We start from the raw sequence: 24,150 nt of genomic DNA, 5'->3' as shown, positions 1-24,150 counted from the left end.
AATTAAACAAGCAACTCCACTTTCTTAGGGGTAGAATAAGTAATGGGCAATCTAACAAAGACAATCAGTGGGCTTCAACCAGGCCCAAAGTTTTAAGGTGCAACTCTCCCTCAGCAGGTACAACTGAGGCAATTATTTAATTATGTGGAAAAGAGCGTCTAAGAAATCATTAAGTAGAACAATATTTGCTGTTATTAAACTACAAAAAAGTCCAGATACTGTATCTAGATCTAGCTCTAGCACTAACAGAACCAGAGTGAGTACATGGTTCATGTCAGACCTAGGTGGTCACACTACTTCCTTTGCATAAAATTTCACTTTGTGTTCTTCCTTGACCACCCCATGTAAAATTCCAAACTCTCTCTCTATGTACATATGTCTCTCTATCTCTATCTCTGTCTCTCTCTCTCTCTCTCTATCTCTATCCAACTGCCACTATTTCTCTTCCCTCCTTTGGTTTCTCCACTGCATTCTCTACCATCTGACATACTATATATATTTTGCTTATTGTTTGTCTCAAATCTGTCTCCCAATTGAAAGTAAAAGGATTTTTATTTATGTTAAAATCTCAGCATCTTACAAGAATCTTATCCATGGCAGATGCTGAATAGATTCTTGCTGAATTAAAGAATTCATTGAAAACCAAGGAGGAACCTACTGATGATCATTAAAATCAAATAGCTTGAACACAGGTTTAAGATCACTCTACCATGTGTCTCAGGCTGTCTTTGAATTCCCTAATTACATACGAAAGACATATTTACTGTCAAAAAGTCATAGGAAATAAGTAAGTCTGAAAGGCTTTCTGGTTTATCACAATTTAGTTAGTGCTATTCACCAAATACAGTCACTCTTGATTTAGTAGGGCTGAACACAAAAAAGGAATCTGAGTGAAATGTGTTCAGGGCTGACACCATTATGAATTTCTAAATTTTGCAAGATGGCAGCAATGACTCTCTAAGAAATAAGTATGTAGAACACCCCAATTAGCATTTGCTTTGGGATCTTGTCCACTCAAGATATATAAACTCATAGGTCATGAGTTTAGGACAGTTTTTAAAGACTGATAGGCAACCTGGATAGATTAAAACCAAGATTTTTCAGTCTACCCTTCTCCCCTCAGAAGTCACTGAGTCTCTGGTATGGTGCTCAGACATAAGAACTAGGTGCAGGCAACATTGTCTTGCCTAGGATAACTTGTTTAGAGTCTAGGGATTGGTCTATTTTTTAAATTTTGTGACTATGAGGCCAGTCACAAAATATCAATGAAGTTACTTTGATAATATATGTCATTTCAACTCATTTCAGAACCTTCTGAGTATAACATCAAAACTGACCACCGTGGGAGCTGGGAGACACCCAAAGAAGTCACTGGCCTTGGCTCCCGAGTGCAGAAGGCAAGAGAGCTGCTTTGTAAAACTGCTGATCTCCTCCCTTAGGGTGAATGACCACTTCCATGGTTGACGATAGGCCTTGTGCTTTAGTTCAGGGTGCTAAGAAAACAAAAAGCAGGGGCAAAGCTTCTGCCACTCCTAACTTCCATGAGGGGTATTGTCCCTAAACACTCCCCTAGCTTCTGTCTCTGGCTCTTTATTCATTCTGCTTTTCAAGAGTGACTGATTCCATAGATGCACTGGGGTGTATTCAACCCATGTCTGTCTTTCACCTCCAAAACTAATCTGATTGTAAATGATGTGGTTTCTACTCTGATTCTCTATTTCATAAGTTCCCTGAGGGGAAACCCCATGCCCTAATTTCACATTACCCAAGGTAGGTGACTAAATCTGTCTAGTTTTGGTGTTCAGAGTCAGCAAGCTCATTTGGTTTATGGACCTAGTCATATTCTCCAGTGTGGCCTTTGTCAGTAATAAAAATGATTTACTGACCAATACTTGCCAATTAATTATTTAGTTTACATTTGTTTAGAACCCAGAGAAGAGTGCAAATTCTTGCTTCCCCCTCCCTGTCCAAGAAACCACCAAGAACTCAGTGTCCACATTTCCATCTATTTTTTAAAATTTGGATATTCTTAGATGCCTTGCTAAGGTCAAGATGCATCCCAGCTGCAGCACGCTGTGCCGTATCAGTCATATTATCCTAAAGCTTGTACATTTAGACTTTCTAACTTACAGCTTTTATGAATAAATTAATAAATGAATTAATGACTAATTAGGGTACTTTATTTTAGCATTTCTTGCCATGTGATAAAGCTTTTCTGTAAACATTTTGAGACCAATGCTGCTAAAATCTAGGATGTGTATAACCTCCCTCTATTCCTTTTCCTATTATATACTCTAAATGACATGATCAGCTTTCCCTCTCCCAGGACTTCCACATCCCCACACTAGTCAGTCATTTCTTTCACTATTCTCTCTGCTTTCTGAAAGTTGGAGCTGTCAGCCAAGCACATCAAGAATGAATCACATCTTCAGCTTTCAGGAGCATGTCCAAACACTTTCTATTCCCCTACAATTACTCTGTCTTGACTCACAGCCAGTTTTGTAACCTATCTGTGGGACAAAGACAATTTACCACAGGTCATGCAATTAATGATTATGTACTTTCAGCTCAAGGGAGATATTTTGGAATGAATTCAAGTGCAGTACTCATAAGAACCACCATCTCTAAAATGTAAATAATCTGATTCATGTTTCCTTTTCCATTTATTGTACTCCTATCAATACTATCTTGGCTCAATGACCCTCTACGTCAGGACTATCACACGAACAAAATAAATAACTTAATGATGAAATACATGTTTCAAAGCTTCTAAATTGCATCTGAGTCTCTACATGCTTTTAGTGCCATTTTATTTTTTTCTTTTAATATAGGGTAAGTGACTTCCTTGGGTGAAGAACACTCTATATTACAGCCAATCAATCATCAGACAATTGAGACCCCCTCCACAAATGCAAGCCATTTTGCTAAGGTTGCAGAGAATAGCAAGATCTAGGACAGAGTATTTGTCTTCCAGATTTATAGTCTACCTAGAAAATTGAGATTTAGAGCTTAATAGATGATTTTAATGACAGAATAAGTCAGAAATGCAAATGTGCAATCAGTTGTCAAATAAGTGGCACAGCAAATGCTGTGATTTCAGGAAAAGCCATCACTGAGCATGTGAGAGGTACCAGAGCCTGATGAAGTCTGTGTGACGAGGCTGATGCTTAGAGGATGCATAAGACTGAATAACTGCTTTATAATTAAATGATAATTTGGGTCAGACTTATTCACAGTTCTCTAAGTTTTATGAGAGTAACTGAAGCCCTTTACATTTCTTCTTAATACTACAAATGCCTGTGCATTATTTTTCTCGTTTGTCAAACTCTACCATTGCTTTTCTTTCCTTCTTTCTCCTCAACCCTCTCAAATTTTCTCATCTATGAATCCCATAAATCTTTATTCACCCTCCCACAGGACGTAAGTTTTCACCCCTTATACCACTGGCATAATAAGCATATGACTCCAGTATTTGAAAAACCTAACTACTTTTGCATCAGTCATTTATTTGACACAGCTTTGCTGGCTGTACAATGCAAGATACAGTCATTGGACATGCACGGTATCTGAATGTGTGACATATTCAGATAACAACTGAATTCTACCACTGTGGTGGATGTTTTAGGGTTTCTTAATTAAGAATCACCTTTTTGTTCACTGAAAATTTGAAGGCTAGGTAGATCAAAATTAAAAAGTAATATTTAAGTAATTGGAAAATGAATTAATTTTTATAAATACTATTAAAATGTTCCTAAAGATTGAACTGGTTTTTGCCAACTTTCAACCAACTATTCTCTACATCGGTAATGAACATAGCATAAATTATTATTCAACCCATTGAATGGCACAGTTATTAACAAAGCATGTGGATGTGTTTCCTTTCTGAGACTCCCAAGTAAACAATTATAATTTACTTTCCCAATTCATTGACTGCTTGTTTTAAAAAAGGGAAATGATTAGTCAAGCAAATTTTATTGTAATTTCAATGTTGTCTTGACCTTAAAAATGGACTAAATCTATATTTTAATTCAAATTAGAGGCTTCTGTAAGCTCATCAGTCTAACATATACCACAGACACTAGCAAATACACAAGCCAATAAGAGTTTAAATGCTATCCTTTAGCAATTCTCTTGCTAACATTTCAACTTGAACTTACAATAACATTTGTGATAATTTAGTATATCCTCCTGACATAAAACATTTAATTGGAAATGATGCAAACCTACCTTCAGAGAATAAATATATCAGATCTCTAAGACTTTCTCTAGTGCAAACAAAAGAAGAGGAACATCAAGTATAATGTCACTGAAAGTAATGCCCCCTTCCTATTAAAAAAAAAACAAAAAACTTTCAGCCCTTTCATAGGAAGAGCATGAAAAAGGAAGCAAGAGTTTATGAATTTTCAAATATATTTTCTTTTGTCTATTTATATACCTTTTTGTTAAAATAGGAATTCTCTTTAGGAAGGTCACACTTTTGAAAGTGATTGTGCCTTCACAATCCTGCAAGTTCTGTCTCCAATTTTTGCAGTGAAAAGTGAGTCACAGAGCAAATATGGGACTTGTTAAAGGTTAAAGACACAAAACAACTGTTGTTAACAGAGTCATTTTTACTCTCATTGTCTTTCTATTGCAGAAACAACACCTCTGATCTACTCAAAATTAAAAGCAAGAGAATCTACACTGTTAGAGCTTCTCAGTTCCATTCTGTGATCCCAGCCACATTTAGAAATGACATTTGTCTTCCCAAATGTTTATTTTCCTTCATAATATTAGTGTAGTCAGCTAACTAATGATGATTTTATATGCATCTTATTATATATGTAACAACATAAAAGGAAAGAGATTCATAAGACAAATTAGTAAACAAAAACACATCAAATATTATTTTTTACCTAATTCACAGACTTAAACTAATGAAGCACACTGTGAAAAAGTGCTTAGAGAATGCACTTGGCCCTTTTAGAAAGCCATTTGCTAACAGGTATCGAAAATATCCAGAATGAATGTCTTTGACCTAGTAATCCTACTACTATCAATGAAATAATGAGAGACACAGCAAGATTCATTAATTCCTTAAACAAACCAGAATATCAAAAGGTAGAACACTCTATTATCGTTAAAATATTTTGAAGAACTTGTAATGACATTAGGAAATGTCAGAGATCTAATTTTATGCAAAATGCAGAATAAATTCACATTTCTATGTATACACAAATATACATATTATATGAAATCATATATATATATGATAAAAATAAAATTTGGAATGATACTTTCTTTAGGTTGAGCGATACAGGGAGATTTAATGGTAGAGGACCAATAAAATAAACCTGATATTTTTCATGAGGTTCAAAAGAAAAACTATCCTGTAAAAACATGATATCAATTATGTACCTATATCATCTACAACTATATCTTTATGGCTGGAAAATATAAGAAAGTTTTATCTTTTGAACATGAATTGGAATTTATTTAAATTTATATTTTGCCCAACTTTTCTCCTAAAGGGAAAGAATAATATTCATTATTTTGTGCCACTGAATTATTTACACTGTTACCATAACAATGTAAGATTTGGGAAAACAAAAGCAATCGTAATAATAACATCTGCTATTTTAGAAATGTGACACACATCTTCTACTTACATATTACATGATACTGTAACAGTAGGAAAGGTTAGTGCTTGCCTGAGATTTCTAGAAGTCTCGTATATGTACACTTACAACTGTGATAAATAATTGAACCTATTCACTAAAACATAGTAAACCCATAAGAAGTTACTAGAGAAACAAAAGGATGCAGCATTGGAATAATCTGTGAAGGAGAAACATGACAAATAGTTGATTTTAGAGCTAAAGTAATTATCTGTTTCAGAGGTTTCAGAGGTGAAGTGGCTCACGGGACAGTTCTTAAATCTGATTATGTTTGGTTTTCTTAACAGAAATGGCCTAGTCTGGTGAAAGTTCACTTGATCCCAAACTGCATGGCACTATAACTAACTGTATATTGGTAATTTAAAATTAACGATTTATGATACCCAACTAATTTAGATTAGGACTAAGAATATAGTAACAAAGTTTGCCATCTGGTGGTTAATGTGATACAAGGGGATAACTTCACATACACTTTTTCATGTCAAGAGTTTGAAAGGTTCTAAAAATAAAAAGGTAATATAGGTACTAGAAAGTTCATGAATAAAACTGAAGTCATGGCTGAGAAAAATGTGTTGTGATCTGGACAGACAGCAGTTATGATAGGCTGAACCATGCTCCCGAAAGATGGACAGATCCTGATCCTGGAACCCATAGACATTCTCATGAATGTGACAAAAAGGATTCTGCAGATGCGAGTAAAGTAGGATTTTGATATGGGGAGATTTTCATGGATTACCAGGATGGCTCCTAAATGTAATCACCGTGCCCTTATAAGATGAAGGCAAAGAGAGATGTGACTACAGAAAACGATGGTAAAGGCAATTTGACCACAGAAACAAGATGCTGTGCTCTGAAGATAAAGGGGCCAGTAGCCAAGGAATGGATTCTCCCCGGCAGCCTCCAGTGGAGCTGTGCCCTAACACACACCTCAATTTCAGCACAGCAAAGCTAAATTCAGAATTCTGACCTCCAGAATTGTCAAGGAACACATTGCTTTAAGCCATTGAGCTTGTGGTGACTGTTACAGTAACCTGAGGAAAGTAATGCAAACACAAAGTAGAAGGGGATCTGAGGTTTGGATGATCTAAAAAGAGATGTGAAAAGTTAACTCTGTCTACGAATTAGAGGCTAAAGGTCAACAATGCATCAGGACTCACACTTTTTTCCAAGCCTAGAAAAAGCTGTAAATGCACAAAAGACAAGGAACCCACCAGAAGTAGGCCGGGGTGGGGGTGGGGTTTACAAACAGTCCTCCAAAGGAACCAACTCTGCTTACGCCCTGCTCTCTCCAATTTATACCTCCATAACTCTGAGAATACATTTTCACTGTTTAAGGCCCAGTTTGTGGTGCTCTGTTACAGCAGCCCTAGAAAACCTATTCTATTATATAGTAATTATCCATGTTCTTATTAAATGCTTTAGAAAGAAAATGATCAGGATCCCAGAAGCCCTCTACTTCCCCTTCCTAGGATGCCTCTCTCTCCTTCCATATGAAACCTATATCCAAGGTGGTGATTTTCACTTTGTTTGTAAGAGGTTTACCACATACACATGTATTGTTAAATGACCATATGGCTTAGCTGTGGCTGGGTTCCTTCTTTATGTGGTATATACGTCCTGCCATTTATTCTTCCTGTACTATCATCTATTTGAGGTTTATTCATGTTGACACCTATCCTTATAATTAATTCTTTATTCATGTGACAATATTCCACTATACGAATATAGCATAATTTCTAAATAGATCTCTGCTCTGTTTCCAGGGTTTTGCCCTCACAAACAATATCACCAAGAATATTTCTGAACACATTCTCAGTATGCATATGCAAATTTCTTCAGGAGAATTTGTGTATATTCGATTTTGCTAGATAGCTCCAGTTTATTTTCCAGTCATACCAAATTACATCCCCACTGTTCTATATAGACTGTAACACTTTGCATTGTCAAATATTAAACTTTTTTCCAAATATTGTGTGTATAAAATGGTTTCTCAATGTCATTTTTATATGCTCCGGTAATTTTGATGACTGTCTTTTCATCATTTGTAGGGTTTATAGTGTAACTATTTGTTTCTGCTTCTGTGATATATGACTACTGATGTCTTTTGTGCATTTTCCCACTGAGTTTTTTTTTTATTAATAGCATTTATTTAAATATTTTTGATCCTTTCTTGATAACATATCTTACAAATATCTTCTCTTAATATATGGATTATCTCTCCATGCTCCATTTGATGGTTTTCTTTTTAATTAATAGAAGTTTTTAGTTTTGATGTAGTTGAATGTTTCCATCATTTCTTATGATATTTGCTTTTGAACCCCAAGGGTTTTTTCCCTGGCAAAATGCTCTATATTGTACTCTACCTTTTCAAATTTAAAAATTTTTACCTTTTACTATAAGTGAAAATAGATCATATTTAATGTATCTGGGATTAACTTTCAGGGCAAGATGAGATCCTATTTCATTTTTCCATATGTGTGATCAGTTGTCCCACCATCATTAACTAAATATTCCATCCTCTCCCATTGATAAGTAAATAAAATTTTCATTTTCTAGGTATGGGACCTATTTCTGGGCTTACTGCTCTAGTCCATGAATGATTTATTCTTAAGCAAACAGTATAGTGAATTCTAAACTCTGGAAAAGAAATTCCCCCAAGCCCTTTTCATGTTTTTCTAGAATACTCTGGTCTTGTTTCTTTCATTTCTTTAACATCATTTTATTTTAAAATATGTTCTGACATATACAACAGAGTATAGGTTCATATAAATTTATATATACCTGTGTTAATACATATTACATATATCCACCATGTTAAAAGCATAATATAGTGAACATCCATGAACCCACCCAAACCCAAACCCACAAAGGTTGTAGAAACTTCTATAGACCTAAATGCTCCTTCTTGGTGTCACCTCCCTGCTTCCTCACTGCAGAGGTGAACACCCCTGCAGTTTGGGCTTTTCTTGACATTTGTAACAATGTTCTGGCTGTGAACCACCTTTATAGCTTACTTTCACCTAAGCTTATGTTTCTAACATCCATCTCTGTTGTGTGAAGCTCTAACATTCATTTTATCCTCAGTAATTTACACCAACATATCAAGTTTCCCATTTTGTGTGGGTTTGCTGTTGACTTTATTCTGTTCCCTTGGTCTAACTGTCTCACTGTGCAAAAATATGACACTACCTTAATTAACCTAGTTTTATAATAAGGCTTGATGTCTTGCAAGGCAAGTCCTCTCCTCCTGGACTTCTATGCCTAGAGTGTCTTGATGCTTTTCTATATAAATTCTAGAATTATCTTTCAAGTTCTACAAAAAACTGTTGCAATGGGAGTTTCATTAGATACATAGATCAATTTGAATAGAATGGATAATTTTATTACGAGGAATTTTCCTATCCATGCAGATGCTGTTTCTCTCCATTTGGTTGGGTCATCATTAATGTGTCTCAATAAAGCTTTATGAAGTGTTATAATTTTACAACTTCATAATTTTCTGCATAAAAATCTTGAACATCTGTTTTTAGCTTGAACATCTGTTTTATTGGTTAAAATTATTTTCTTAAATAATTATTTTCTTAACCTTATGAAAGATGTTGAATTTTCTACATCTATTGAGATTATCATGTGATTCTATTTTATAAATATAATTAACACTAAGATTCAGGAGTCCAAGAAAGAAAAAAACACCAACGTAGTTAAGGAACCAACACAGCAGGAGGTTACAGAGGCTAAAGGGAGAGCCTTCCAGTGCTAAGCTTGTTGGTACCTGCAGGTCACACCCTATTCCTGCAGTCCTGTCTTCCCCTAACAGCCTGGTGGACTCAAGCACCAGCCTCTTACTCCTCTTGACATTGCCCCTAACTGGTATCTGCAACACCACCTTTAGGTGTTTCTCTTGCTGCTGGTGTATAATGCATCTGCTTTACTGAGATGATGCCAAGGTGTTTTTGATAATTAGTTTGGCAGTAGGTTTTTATTTCTTAAAGATTATTTCATAACTGGTTTGAATTTTCTTGGTTCAGAACTGCTACTATTCTCCTGGTAAATTAGGTGTCTAATAGGAAGGGCTTGGTTCTCTCCTGGTAAGTTTTCAGACAAGAAGCTGCAATGTCAGTAGGCTGTAGCGACCTGCCAGCCACTATATGCACTCCTCAGCCCTTCCGCAACACTCAATAGTTCCTATTCTCTAGGACTCCCGTTGTCCATGTGATTTACTACCATTATGATTGCTTATTAAAAACAAAACTCAATACAAACATGCCTATCACAACAACAGCAAAAAAGCAGGTACTGCAGAAAAGACCATGGTGGATTTGCAGTTCTATTCACATCAGGTAGCTATGTAATGTTTTGGAGTTTGGGTTAAAATTTTTATTTTATTTTATTTTTATAGCTTGTCATTTACTGAATGTACCTCATTTGCATCATTGAAATGTGACTACTGATCATATGATTAAAGAAGAGCTCCAGTATCTGAATTCCAATTTCTACAAGTTTAATGATTAACAGTGCTAGTATAGCCCCTAAACACTTCTGTCAAACAGCAAACGGTACAAGACTATGGTTTGAATTTTTTTTTTCTTGTTCCTCTCTGTTAAGTTAGCTGTCCTGCAAAGATCATGTGAGAAGAAATCACAATTCTGTGCATGAGCAGTATTGATGATCTTTTTGAAATAACCTAATGGAAAAAGCACTGAAAAGAATACTGCTGAACCAACGGAGAGCTTCGATCCACAAGCAGCCTCTGGGATCAGGGCAGGGCAGCCAGAGACCTCTTCAGGCGGCTCTGCCCACTCTGGCCGCAGACTCTTTCCACGGGGCGATCCAAGATGGCGGCCTAGAGGGTGACTGCACCCCCAGTCGCTCCAGAACCCAGGAGTTAAGAAGGGGAGGCACTGAGAGACTCGGACTGAAATAGAGCCACCAGTGAGTCTGCCCACTGGGTAAAGCTCGGCCCGGGTGGCAGGCCCAGATAGAGGTGGCTTATCGGAGCCGGGCAGGGCAGCTAGAGTCATCCACAAGGCAGCCCTGCGCACTCCAGCGGTGGGCCCCGCCCACACAGCCAGCTTCTCCAGGTTCTCGGAACGGAACTGGCCCCCTAGTGAGAGCCTTTCTGACCAGAACAAGCTCCAAAACCTGGAGCCAGCGCAGTGTACTCCGGCACGCAAGCAGCTTCAGGGACCAGGACAGGGCAGCCAGAGACTTCCCCAAGCAGCCTGGACCCCTTCAGTGAGAGATGCCTTTCAAGGCTAGCTTCTTGGAACAGACCGCCCAGTGAGAGCCTTTCTACACAGAGCCAGCCACAAGTACCCGAGCAAACGGAGAGCTTCGATCCGCAAGCAGCCTCTGGGATCAGGGCAGGGCAGCCAGAGACTTCTCCAGGCGGCTCTGCCCACTCCAGCCGCAGGCTCTTTCCACGGGGTGATCCAAGATGGCAGCGCCTAGAGGGTGACTGCTCCCCCAGTCGCTCCAGAACGCAGGAGTTAAGAAGGGGAGGCATTGAGAGACTCAGACTGAAATACAGCCACAGGTGAGTCTGCCCACTGGGTAAAGCTTGGCCCAGGGGGCAGGCCCAGATAAGGGTGGCTTATCAGAGCAGGGCAGGGCAGCCAGAGTCTTCCCCAGGTAGCCCTGCTCACTCCGGCGGTGGGCTCCTTCCACACGGCCAGCTGCACGGTGCAGGCCCCCAGTGAGAGCCTTTCCACACAGAGCCAGCTCCAAACCCTGGAACCAGTAGGGGGCTAGGGGCAGCTTTCTTCGGATGCACTGCATTATCAAATTCCTCCAAGACATCAGGCTACTGAAGGCTGGGAGGTGATACGCTGGGATCTACCAGGAAACTATAAGCCAATAGCGGAAAACTGCAATATCTCAGGGTCCCACTGACAGCTGACCAATATGAGAAAACAAGGGAAGAAAATGTCCCAAACAAACCTAGATACTACATCAATAAAACTCAATGACAGCACAGCAGAAGAAATGTCAGAAAGGGAGTTCAGAATGTACATAATTAAAACAGTCAGGGAAGCAAACGAGGAGATGAAAGAGCGAATGCAGGCATTGAAGGAGGAGATGAAAGAGCAAATGCAGGCATTAAATGATCGCACCAATCAACAGTTAAAAGACCAAAAACGGGAAACAAGAGATCATTTCAATAAAGAGTTAGAGATACTGAAAAAAAAAACAAACTGAAATACTTGAAATGAAGGAAACAATAAACCAAGTTAAAAACTCCATAAAAAGCATAACCAATAGGATAGAACATCTGGAAGACAGAACCTCAGACATTGAAGACCAATTATTTAATCTTGAAAACAAAGTTGGCCAAACAGAGAAGATGGTAAGAAATCATGAACAAAATCTACAAGAATTATGGGATATCATGAAAAGGCCAAACTTAAGAATTATTGGGATTGAGGAAGGCTTAGAGAAACAAACCAAAGGACTGAACAATCTATTCAATGAAATAATATCAGAAAATTTCCCAAATCTGAAGAATGAAATGGAAAATCAAGTACAAGAGGCTTATAGAACTCCAAACATACAAAATTACAACAGATCCACACCAAGGCACATTATTATGAAAATACCTAACATACAAAATAAAGACAGAATTTTAAAGGCCGTGAGAGAAAAGAATCAATTACATTGAGGGAAACCAATAAGAATATCAGCAGATTTTTCAATCCAGACCCTAAAAGCTAGAACGGCCTGGAACAACATTTACCAAGCCCTGAAAGAAAACGGATGCCAACCAAGAATCTTATACCCAGCAAAACTTACCTCCAAATTTGACGATGAAATAAGATCCTTCCATGATAAACAAAAGCTAAAGGAATTTACAAAAGGAAAGCCAGCATTACAGAACATTCTCAGCAAAATACTCTATGAGGAAGAGATGAAAAACAACAATGCAAATCAGCAACAGGAGGCGCTAGCCTAAGGAATAGCCAAATAAAGGAGAAACCAAATCATGTCAAAAACAAATGAGTCAAATGACTGGGATTACAAATCATATCACAATAATAACCCTGAATGTTAATGGCCTGAATTCATCAATCAAAAGACATAGACTGGCAGATTGGATTAAAAAGAAAAATCCAACAATATGCTGCCTGCAAGAGACTCATCTCATAGAAAGAGACACCCATAGACTAAAGGTCTATTAAAGGATGGGGAAAAACATACCATGCACACGGACACAGTAAAAAAGCTGGAGTATCCATCCTCATTTCAGATAATGTGGACTTCAAACCAAAATTAGTCAGAAGGGATAAAGAAGGACATTACATGCTGCTTAAGGGAAGCATAAATCAGCAAGACATAACAATCATAAATATCTATGCCCCGAACATTGGCTCATCCACGTACGTCAAACAAATCCTTCTCAATTCCAGAAATCAAATAGACCACAATACAATAATACTAGGCGATTTTAACACACCGCTCTCACCACTGGATAGATCGTCCAAACAAAAATTGAACAAAGAAACTATAGATCTCAACAATACAATCAACAATTTAGACTTAACGGACATATATAGAATATACCATCCAACAAAGAATGAATACACTTTCTTCTCAGCAGCACATGGATCCTTCTCTAAAATAGACCATATTTTATGCCACAAAGCTACTGTTAGCAAATACAAGAAGATAGACATACTACCTTGTACTCTATCAGATCATAATGGATTGAAATTAGAAATAAATGACAGAATAAAAAACAGAAACTTCTCCAATACCTGGAGATTAAATAATACACTATTATATGATGATTGGATAACAGAAGACATCAGGAGGGAAATAAAAAAATTCTTAGAAGTAAACGAGAACAAAGACACATCATATCAAAATCTCTAGGACACTATGAAAGCGTACTTAGAGGAAGATTTATTTCATGGGGCGCATTCAAAAAAAGAAGTAGAAATCAACAAATAAACGACTTAACACTACAGCTCAAAGCGCTAGAAAAAGAAGAGCAGACCAATACCAAAAGTAGTAGAAGACAGGAAATAGTTAAAATCAGAGCCAAAATCAACGAAATTGAAACAAAAGAAACAATTGGAAAAATTAACAAAATAAATAGTTGGTTCTTTGAAAAAATAAATAAAATTGATAAACCCTTAGCCACACTAACAAAGAGAAAGAGGGAGAAAACTCAAATTACTAAAATTCGGAACGAACAAGGAAACATCACAACAGACACGAGTGAAATACAAAACATAATTAGAAGCTATTTTGAAAATCTATACTCCAACAAAACAGAAAACCTCGAAGACATCAACAAATTTCTAGAGACATATGAATTACCTAAACTGAACAAGGAGGACATACACAACTTAAATAAACCAATTTCAAGCAATGAAATAGAAGAGGTCATCAAAAGCCTACCAACAAAGAAAAGTCCGGGACCAGATGGGTTCTCAGCCGAGTTCTACAAAACCTTTAAAGAAGAGCTCATTCCAACACTTCTCAAAGTATTCCATGAAATAGAAGAGGAGAGAACCCTCCCAAACTCATTCTATGAAGCCAATATCACCCTGATACCTAAACCAGACAGAGACACATCGAGGAAAGAAAATTTCAGACCAATATCCTTAATGAACATCGACGCAAAAATTCTCAACAAAATTTTAGCAAATCACACACAAATATATATTAAAAAGATAGTGCACCACGATCAAGTGGGTTTTATCCCAGGGATGCAAGGTTGGTTCAACATTCAGAAATCAATAAATGTCATTCACCATATCAACAGACTTAAAGTTAAGAATCACATGATTATTTCAATAGATGCAGAAAAAGCATTCGATAAAATACAGTATCCCTTCATGCTCAAAACACTAGAAAAAATTGGGGTAGTGGGAACATTCCTTAACATTGTAAAGGCCATCTATGCTAAGCCCATGGCCAATATCATTCTAAATGGTGAAAAACTGAAAGCGTTCCCCCTAAAAACTGGAACAAGGCAGGGATGCCCTCTCTCACCACTTCTATTCAACATTGTCCTTGAGACTCTAGCCAGAGCAATTAGACAAACCAAAGAAATTAAAGGGATACGAAATGGAAAAGAAGAACTCAAACAATCCCTGTTCGCTGATGACATGATTATATATTTAGAGGAACCTGGAAATTCCACCAGAAAACTTTTAGAACTCATAAGTGAATTCAGTAAAGTAGCAGGTTACAAGATCAATGCTCATAAATCCAATGCATTCTTATACATAAGTGATGAATCTTCAGAAAGAGAAATTAGAAAAACTACCCCATTCACAATAGCTTCGAAAAAAATAAAATACTTGGGAATCAATCTCACAAAAGAGGTGAAAGACCTCTACAATGAGAACTACAGAACACTAAAGAAAGAAATTAAAGAACACCTTAGAAGATGGAAAGATCTCCCATGTTCCTGGATAGGCAGAATTGATATTGTCAAAATGGCCATACTACCAAAAGTGCTATACAGATTCAATGCAATTCCAATTAAAATCCCAATGATGTACCTTGCAGAAATAGAGCAAGCAATTATGAAATTCATCTGGAAGAATAAAAAACCTAGAATAGCTAAAGCAATCCTCAGTAGCAAGAGTGAAACAGGGGGTATTGCAATACCAGATCTTCAACTCTACTACAAAGCAATAGTAACAAAAACGGCATGGTATTGGTACCAAAATAGACAGGTAGATCAATGGTACAGAATAGAGGACATGGACACAAACTCAAATAAATACAATTTTCTCATACTAGACAAAGGTTCCAAAAATATGCAATGGAGAAAAGATAGCCTCTTCAACAAATGGTGCTGGGAAAACTGGAAAACCATATGCAATAGAATGAAATTAAACCCCTATCTCTCACCCTACACAAAACTCAACTCAAAATGGATCAAGGACCTCGGAATCAGACCAGAGACCCTGCATCTTATAGAAGAAAAAGTAGGTCCAAATCTTCAACTTGTTGGCTTAGGATCAGACTTCCTTAACAGGACTCCCATAGCACAAGAAATAAAAGCAAGAATCAATAACTGGGATAGATTCAAACTAAAAAGCTTTCTCTCAGCAAAGGAAACTATCAGCAATGTGAAGAGAGAGCCTACAGAGTGGGAGAATATCTTTGCCACTCATACTTCAGATAGAGCGCTAATTTCCAGAATCTATAAAGAACTCAAAAAACTCTACACGTAGAATACAAATAATCCAATCAACAAATGGACTAAGGAAATGAACAGACACTCCACAGAAGAAGATGAACAAGTAATCAACAGATAAATGAAAAAATGTTCAACATCCCTAGTAATAAGGGAAATGCAAATCAAAACTACCCTAAGATTTCATCTCACCCCAATTAGAATGGCGATTATCAAGAACACAAGCAACAATAGGTGTTGGCGAGGATGTGGTGAAAAAGGAACACTCATACATTGCTGGTGGGGTTGCAAATTAGTGCAGCCACTCTGGAAAGCAGTGTGGAGATTCCTCAGAAAACTTGGAATGGAAACACCATTTGACCCAGCTATCCCACTCCTTGGCCTATACCCAAAGGACTTAAAATCAGCATACTACAGAGATACAGCCACATCAATGTTCATTGCTGCTCAATTCACCATAGCCAGATTGTGGAACCAAGCTAGATGCCCTTCAGTTGATGAATGGATAAAGAAACTGTGGCATATATATACAATGGAATATTATTCCGCAATGAAGAATGATAAATTTATGGCATTTGCAGGCAAATGGATGAAATTGGAGAATATCATGTTAAGTGAGATAAGCCAATTTCAAAAAACTAAAGGATGAATGATCTCGCTGATAAGCGGATGAGGACATATAATGGGGGGTGGGAGGGGTTAGCATTAGGTTTAGGGTTAGGTTTAGGGTTAGGGATAAGGAGAGCGGTAAGAATGAAGGAAAGAAGGACTGTATAGAGGGAAAAGAGGGGTCGGAGGGGTGGGGGGAAGGGAAAAAAATAATCAAATATCATTGCCCTATGTAAACATATGATTACACAAATGGTATGCCTTGACTCTATGTACAAATAGAGAAACAACATGTATCCCATTTGTATACAATAATAAAAAAAAGATATTACAAAGTATTAAGTAGCACATAAATAGAAATAAGATGAATATTAAATATAAGATGCAAAAAAAAAAAAGAAAGAAAAGAATACTGCTAGTAATGACGGTTCTCAATAGCTGCCAATTTTTTGCCTCAACACATTTCTTCCCAATACCAGTAACAACTGTAGTATCTTACAAGTTCAGCTGAACTCTATCAGTGTGCCATATGGTAAGAAGACTCATCATGCTGAGATGTCTACATGATCTATTATCTCCTTACTTAAAAATTCTGGCATGTGTTCTGGTTCAAGAACATTCAGATTAATCAAAATCCTTAAAATTCATGGTCACCCAAGTCTAGTAGCACACTTGGAATTTTTAATCTTTCTCTTTTAGAATTACTTGTTTTCCTATCCTTTAACAATTGTATTAGCATCAAATTGGTAATCTCCTATTGCCCAGTCATGTTTCTCTTCTCTTTTTAAGTGACTGCTCTCACATTATATTTATGCGGGGTCCATTTCTCTGATTGGTATATAGGCAAATACACAGAAATGATAAAAGTCTCATAAAGGAGTTAATTCCTGCTTATATATCAAGTGCAATGTGTTTTCCAATATCATTGTGACAAAGAATATAAATCAAAATTCTCCGTCTGGCATTTTAAGCTCTATGCAGTATGTTTCAAAGAGGAAAAGTGGAACAATTTAGAGTTCATCAATTATATCACATTAAATTAGCCTCCATCATTGACTTGGCTTGACAGCCTTCATCTATTTTAATTTACAACAAAAAGGACAGCCAGGTACAGGATAGTAGCAATGACACAGTTGAAAGGAGGCTCTGTCATCTTTTATAAAAAATGCTTTGCTTTTGTAGCATTAAGAGGTCATTAAGATAATATCTTGTAACTCAAAGGAAGTTTCAAAATACTATATGTCTTATAATGTTTACATTAAAAATGTTGGTTACAATAGACTTCTATATCTAACATCATTATTTTGTATTCATTTAAAAAATACATGATACTTGCATTAACAGTACAGATTCCAACAACGATATTATATTATGTTAACATGGCAGAACATACCCAGTTCTCCACACTATTCGCCATTCCATTTCTTAAAGAGACACATACTTCTCATGGAACAGAAACAATACTTTGCAACAATTACTGGATGAGATATCAGCCTACTTATGACAGTGAGCAGGCAGACTTAAATATTTCTAGGTTAGATAACAGGAAGCATGGCAAACGTGAATAATAGCCAAGACAGGTTGTGCTCTTGGTTTGCCATGGAGTTCTTGACTTTTCAAGTTGATGATAAAAGCAGACACTGTGGGAGAAGATGACAATATTAACTGACAACTCTCAGAGGCAAAGGAATAAAATGTTTTGTATAGGAAGACTTGTTATATTTTACTTAGTAGAAAACAAGAAAATTCAAGGAGAAGATAGTTATAATCCCAGAAAGATTGTGAAGTGATAAGCCTTTGTATATTTAAAAACAATTTAAATAATTGATTTAATGAACATTAGTTGAACATTCTAATATATGCTAAGTACTGAATTTACAAAGGCAGGCGACACAGTCCTTAGCTTTTAGGAAACTCACATAATTGAGTGACAAGAGAGTACATGATTAGAATGTAGTGTGGCAAGTGTGATATAAGATGTATGTCCCAATCTAGAGCACATCACTACATAAACATAGAAGCTTAGCCACCAAGATTATAAGAGAGATTATTTTTTATGAGAGGCAGCAATGATTGAAAATATTTAATAAGTGTCTCTTACAGGCTAATATTTAATATTATACAAATCTATCTATTCTTTATGAAATTCTTCTATGAGCTGGTATTATTTCTTATGGTAATACAATTTTTAATATGTTAGGGTTGAAACATTTATTTTCTAAAACTTCATGATTCAAAACTTTCACTAATTGCATTAAATTGATTACATTTTTCTCATAGATGAGTTCTCTGCTGGTTTTCCACAATAGCTTTTTCTTGGAAAGGTATTTTGCTCTCAGATATTACATCAGGATATTCATACTATTTCTGATTTTCTAAACCTAAAGATTAGTTATCCATCTGTTGTGATTTGGATGTGAGGTGTCCCCCAAAAGCTCACATGTGAGACAATGCAAGAAGGTTCAGAGGAGAAATGATTGGGTTGTGAGAGTCTTAACCTAATCAGTAATTTAATCCCCTGATTGGTAACTGCGTGGTTAGGGTGTGGTTGGAGGAGGTGGGAATTGGGGCGTGGCTTTGGGTATACATTTGTATCCTTTGAGTGGAGACTCTTTATGTGCTTCCTGATCACCATGATGTAAGCTGCTTCCCTCTGCCACACTCTCCATTCTGAAGGATGGAGTCGGCCTTCTATGGACTAAGACCTCTGAAACCCTGAGCCCTCAAGTAAACTCTTCTTCCACTGGTGTTCTGGTCAGATCTTTTAGTCACAGCAGTGAAATAGCTGACTAAAACACCATCCTTATAGCAAACTGAAATATGTCCTATTGTGGTCAGCCCTGGAACATCATTCTTTTCCCTGAAGTCCTATTTTCTTTGTGTCTGAGTCTTCTTCTACAGTGATTCAGTACTCAGTTCTCTACGAATACCTTCTAGAGACCCCAGCCTATTTTCCTTCCCTGAAATGAGTACAGAAATGCAAACCCTAAAGGCCATGTCATTTTCTGTGTGACACAGCTGGTGTGTACCTCTCCTCACTTAACATTACCCTAGACTATATTTGCCAGTCTTGGATAACCAAGTGGGATCGTGTGATGAGTTCTGCTCAAGAAATTGCGGGTGCCAGTGTTTCAGTCACTTACAGGCCCCATTGCAGCTCTCCTTTGGCTCCTTGGCCACAGGAAGCACAGGATGGAGGGAATGACTTGGAGGCTCTACAGCACTGCTGAGTGCTGGATGGAAGAATCCTGCTCCCTGAATCGCTATGTGCTCTTTCTACTACTGACCCGCCCTGGACTGTGTCCGCCCCTAGGATGTGGAGTTGTATTACTAAAGCTGTGCACAGTACTTACTTTAGATAATAAATACACTTTCTGATCTTGGTTTAATAATTGTTCATAAGAGTAGCAGCTCTAGGCACAGAAAGTAACTATTTAGAGTAAACGTCACTGAACCTGAACCAGGGATTTTAAATAGAAACGTATAAAACATAAGAATTTTGAAAAAATGTCATGACATTCATTTTGCAACTATTATATTAGTGTTAGATTGCTGGGAATAGTCAAATAATTTCTTATTATTTTACAATCTTTCTCTTTACCTCTGCATTAAGATACATATATTCTTTATTTGTATTCAATTTAATATCATTAGTACTTTCATTGTTTTTATTGTAGAAAATGACAATATAGTTCTAATAAATATAGGGTTAGCAACACCATGAGTGTAGAGTCCATACCCATGTAGATTAAAACACAAATCACATCTACTCTTTGTGGGTTTTAGAATGACATTTTGTTAGGATTAAAATGCTGAGAGCTTGGACTGAATACTGAGATATTCAAATCATCATCATTTAAATGTTACCAACCTCACCTTCCATCCTTTTAAAAATGATTTTTGAACTATTACTTATAAATACTTGCCAGGTTTCAGAATGAAACTGCTGTAAAATAATCTGTTATCAAAGTATTGAATTCCTGGTGCTGTTTATATTCTTTACTTTGATAATGGTCCCTTGAGTTTAGACCTGACTGACAAGCAAAGAAAACTATCTTTCAGATTGGTACTGCTAAAGTTGAATTTGGAAGATGTCATGTTGCTGACAACTATCTTTATAAACTAAGAGAAGGTTTGAAAATGTTCTTTTCCTGTTTTTTCTTTTTTCTTAATTCATCAGTTAGTTGATTTTTTTCAAAGCATAGTTTTGAAAGTCTCACTTTTATTTCATCAAAATTGGCATCCTTTTGATACTCAGGAAATATTAACTAAATTCAAACATGTTCCACAAGCCCTTTTATCTCTGAGGAGTCATATAAATGGATGAAGATTTACAGAGTTTGCATGTGGCATTTTATAACATTTGTAACGGACAAGAAAAGTAAAATGCATTCAGTCACTTGAAACTGCATTTCTACCATACTTCTCCACCCTTCTAAAATAAAGCAAGGAAAAGTGGTCCATCATTTAGTCTATTTATAGCAAATGCCTTATTCCCATCTGGGGAAATCTTTTCTGAATGCAGCTTCTTTTATATAGTATTTTTGTATTTCACTCACAACTTCATCAGTTGTGCAGAAAATCAAATCATGTTTAAATAAGCTTTAGTATTCCCCAAATATCATTTATTTACTATAAAGAATTTAAAAGAATGTCAGGAGTGGCATTCAGTGCAAACAAAATGGATATAATAGTATCAATTTCTTTGGAAATGCATGTTATATAAAATTCAAAAGTCATGCTTCTACATAGCTGTTTACATTATAAAAAATATCCCATTTCAATGGTGCTACCTGAATTTTTCTTTAAGCAAGATCCCAGTCAAGTACTTACTTCCTAAGAACTAATCTTCATTAGCTCCACAATGCTGGAACAACCAAAGTCCAATTCTAACTATTCATATGTATTCATTACCTACTTTCATGTATTACACATTTTATTTTTCTGAATTCATATTGTACATGAATTATTTGTATATGAATTATCAGTATGTATTACTATAAATATGAACATGTTTACAAATATGACCAGTCCTGAGACAAGTCTCATCTTATTCCTTGATGTAGAAGACACAGGCTTTGACATTGTCAGAAGAGAAGTTTCAGGTTTGCTGTTATTTAGACATGCCAAATCACTAAACCTTTTCAGCACTGGTTTCATTAAATGAAAAACAGCGACAGAATGGCTGACAACGCACACACAAATTTTTATGTAAAACAAATGAGCTCATAGAGTTTTCCAAATTTAAATAATTCCAGTATTGCCTTTGTAAATTTTGCAAATTCCTACTACTTGCCTAATCTTAATTTACATCTACTCATCTTTACATAAGCAAATCTATTTTAAAATAAAATTAACACTAGTGTGAGACTTTCCCTTTGAGAATTAAAAGATAATTTAACAGTGAATATAAAATTTGCGTTATTTAATGACAGGTATTCTTATATTACCTAAATTGTCTTGTTCACCACCCAAAATCATGTCCCATATCAGTGATTGTCTGGTTCCCATATTCTGGGAAACACTAAACTATTATATAGATAAGAAGGCACTAAAAATCTAAGATATTATCTAAGTCATCACTTGACTGCAGAGTACTCATAAAAATATTCACTTAAGCAGTCCTCTTACTAGAGTTCAGGAGAACTTAGTTCTTTGTATTATGCAATTTAATATTACTATCAGGACGTAAATACTGTGAGGGAGAGGGACCTAAATGAATTCACTACATACCACTGAGAGGTCAAGTCTCTGTTTAAGGATGCCTATCTTTTACCATGGCTTTGAGCAAGTGAGTCCCAGTCCAGGGTGGACTTACTCAAATAGAAAGCAAGCAGTTCAAGCATATTGTTGCTATCTAAAAAGAAGTAATGGTCAAGTTCAGGTGGGAGAGGAGATGGCCGAAAGGAAACATTAGTGATGGAATCATCTTCTTAATCTACTCTAACTTCTACTTTGATCTAAACTTTGGCCACCAAAGTTTAAGAAGTTCAAGAAGTTGGCAGTTGTCATGGTTGGGAAATATGTGTGTGTGCGAGTGTCTGTGTTTGTCTGCAAAGATTGTGGGGGTGGGAGTGGCAGCAGGGATGCAAGCGAGAAATAGAAAGTGATATCTAGGAAAGGGAAATGTCAAAAGGAAGGAGGCATAGATCAGAACCGGGACTAAGACTGATTCAGGGATTATAATTAGGTTGCCATATGGATAGTCATTTGGTACTATGACTACATACTATATGGATAGTCATTTGATTTATATGTCACTTTTTCACTCAAGTATCCTTTTTTGAAATGTGCTTTGGTGGTAGGGACATGGAGATGAGGAATGAGGAGAATGAAAGCTGGCAGCGCTTTGGTGGCTTCTGACCACCCCACCCCTTAAATGATAACTTTTTTTCCCTTGTATGTGTTTCATATTTGGTTTGGACAAAGGGTACTGAAGCTAATAAAAAGTGTGAAAAGCAATGTTCTATAAGAAAACTATAAAATGGCCATTAAATAAATAGATATGCCTGGTCCAAAAGCTTTGCTAAATCCTAACCAATGTTTGCTTACATGAAATAGGGATCCATTCAGAGCCATTAGAGCATTGGTAACAACCTGGATTTAAGTCCCATCTCATTGCTACTCATAAGAGGATATTAAAAAAGGAAGATATGTAAAACATTTTGAAATAAGTAGCTACCTCTCAGCCCTTTAAATAGCCACAAAACTATTACTATACATCATGAAGAAATGGTTGGAGAAATGCCCTTATTTGAATAAAATCTTCCCTTTTACACTATTAAACATTAAAAAAAAAGTAGTTTAAGAAAGAATTTTTCACAGAATCGGTCCTTGGTACACAAACGTATCAAATTTCAATTGTTTTGCTAAGCACCTTTTTAAGGATATGGCAACTGGGAAGCAGTAATGGCTACATGTAAAGAGGTTCATTACATTTAAAAGAGGGTATGGAACAACAAGTCCCCTTATTTGCTCACATATTAATCTAGGACCAATGATAATGACATACATGAACAATAAGCTCAAAACACTGTTATAAAATATCAACTTTTTTTTAACAGCCACTATGTGGTTTGACAGCTTTTTTCCATATACTATTTATGTTTTGTCTCAGTAAATTAAGAAATCCTAAATAAGTTTTTAAAAATACTTTCTATTAATTCCTTATGGGGCTAATTTTAAGGAGAACTTTAGCAATCTAACATCTGTTGTCACATTAAACATTCCCAGGCCCACTGGTTCATGAAGGTAATAGAGTGGCCTGTAATATATTTAGGAAAACGTGTACTTAGGGTTCATGGCTCCTGACCACAACTTGTACGCTGCCAGCACTATATAGCAATTTATTCTGCAAGTTTCTACACTGTCTGATTGCTGACAATTATTCTTGAACTCTTGATTCACAAGTCTAGGAATGGAGGAACAGTTCTGGTTGGAATGAGATCCTTAAAGCAATAAGGTTTCGTCAGGCACCTATCAGCTTCACACATTATTAACAAGGGTTTGGCTATTTACTAATAGCTAAAACTGCTTTACTGTAGTTAAGGAAATAGTGTTTTCTTTACTTGTTCATGAATTAGGAATTTAAATTATCTTATTTTATTCTACTCCAGGGAAGAGTCTCAGAACATTACTGAGTCTAAAACGCTTGATCAGTGAAGTTCAGAATTTTATATTTGGCTTTGGCAATGATTTCTTGGATATGACACCAAAAGCACAGACAAA

The 24,150-nt window shown here is 36.4% G+C and overlaps 1 protein-coding gene across 1 annotated transcript in view; it reads right to left on the bottom strand.

Annotated features, from left to right (window-relative positions):
* Positions 1 to 24,150, bottom strand: part of Atrnl1 (attractin like 1) — a 723,769-nt gene that overhangs the window by 219,469 nt on the left and 480,150 nt on the right. The window lies entirely within an intron of this gene.

The sequence above is a fragment of the Sciurus carolinensis genome, chromosome 5 (genome assembly GCF_902686445.1).
Source record: "Sciurus carolinensis chromosome 5, mSciCar1.2, whole genome shotgun sequence".
NCBI classification, from domain to species: Eukaryota; Metazoa; Chordata; class Mammalia; order Rodentia; family Sciuridae; genus Sciurus; species Sciurus carolinensis.
The sequence above is the reverse complement of the archived record's forward strand: the minus strand, read 5'-3'. Positions and strand labels throughout refer to the sequence as shown.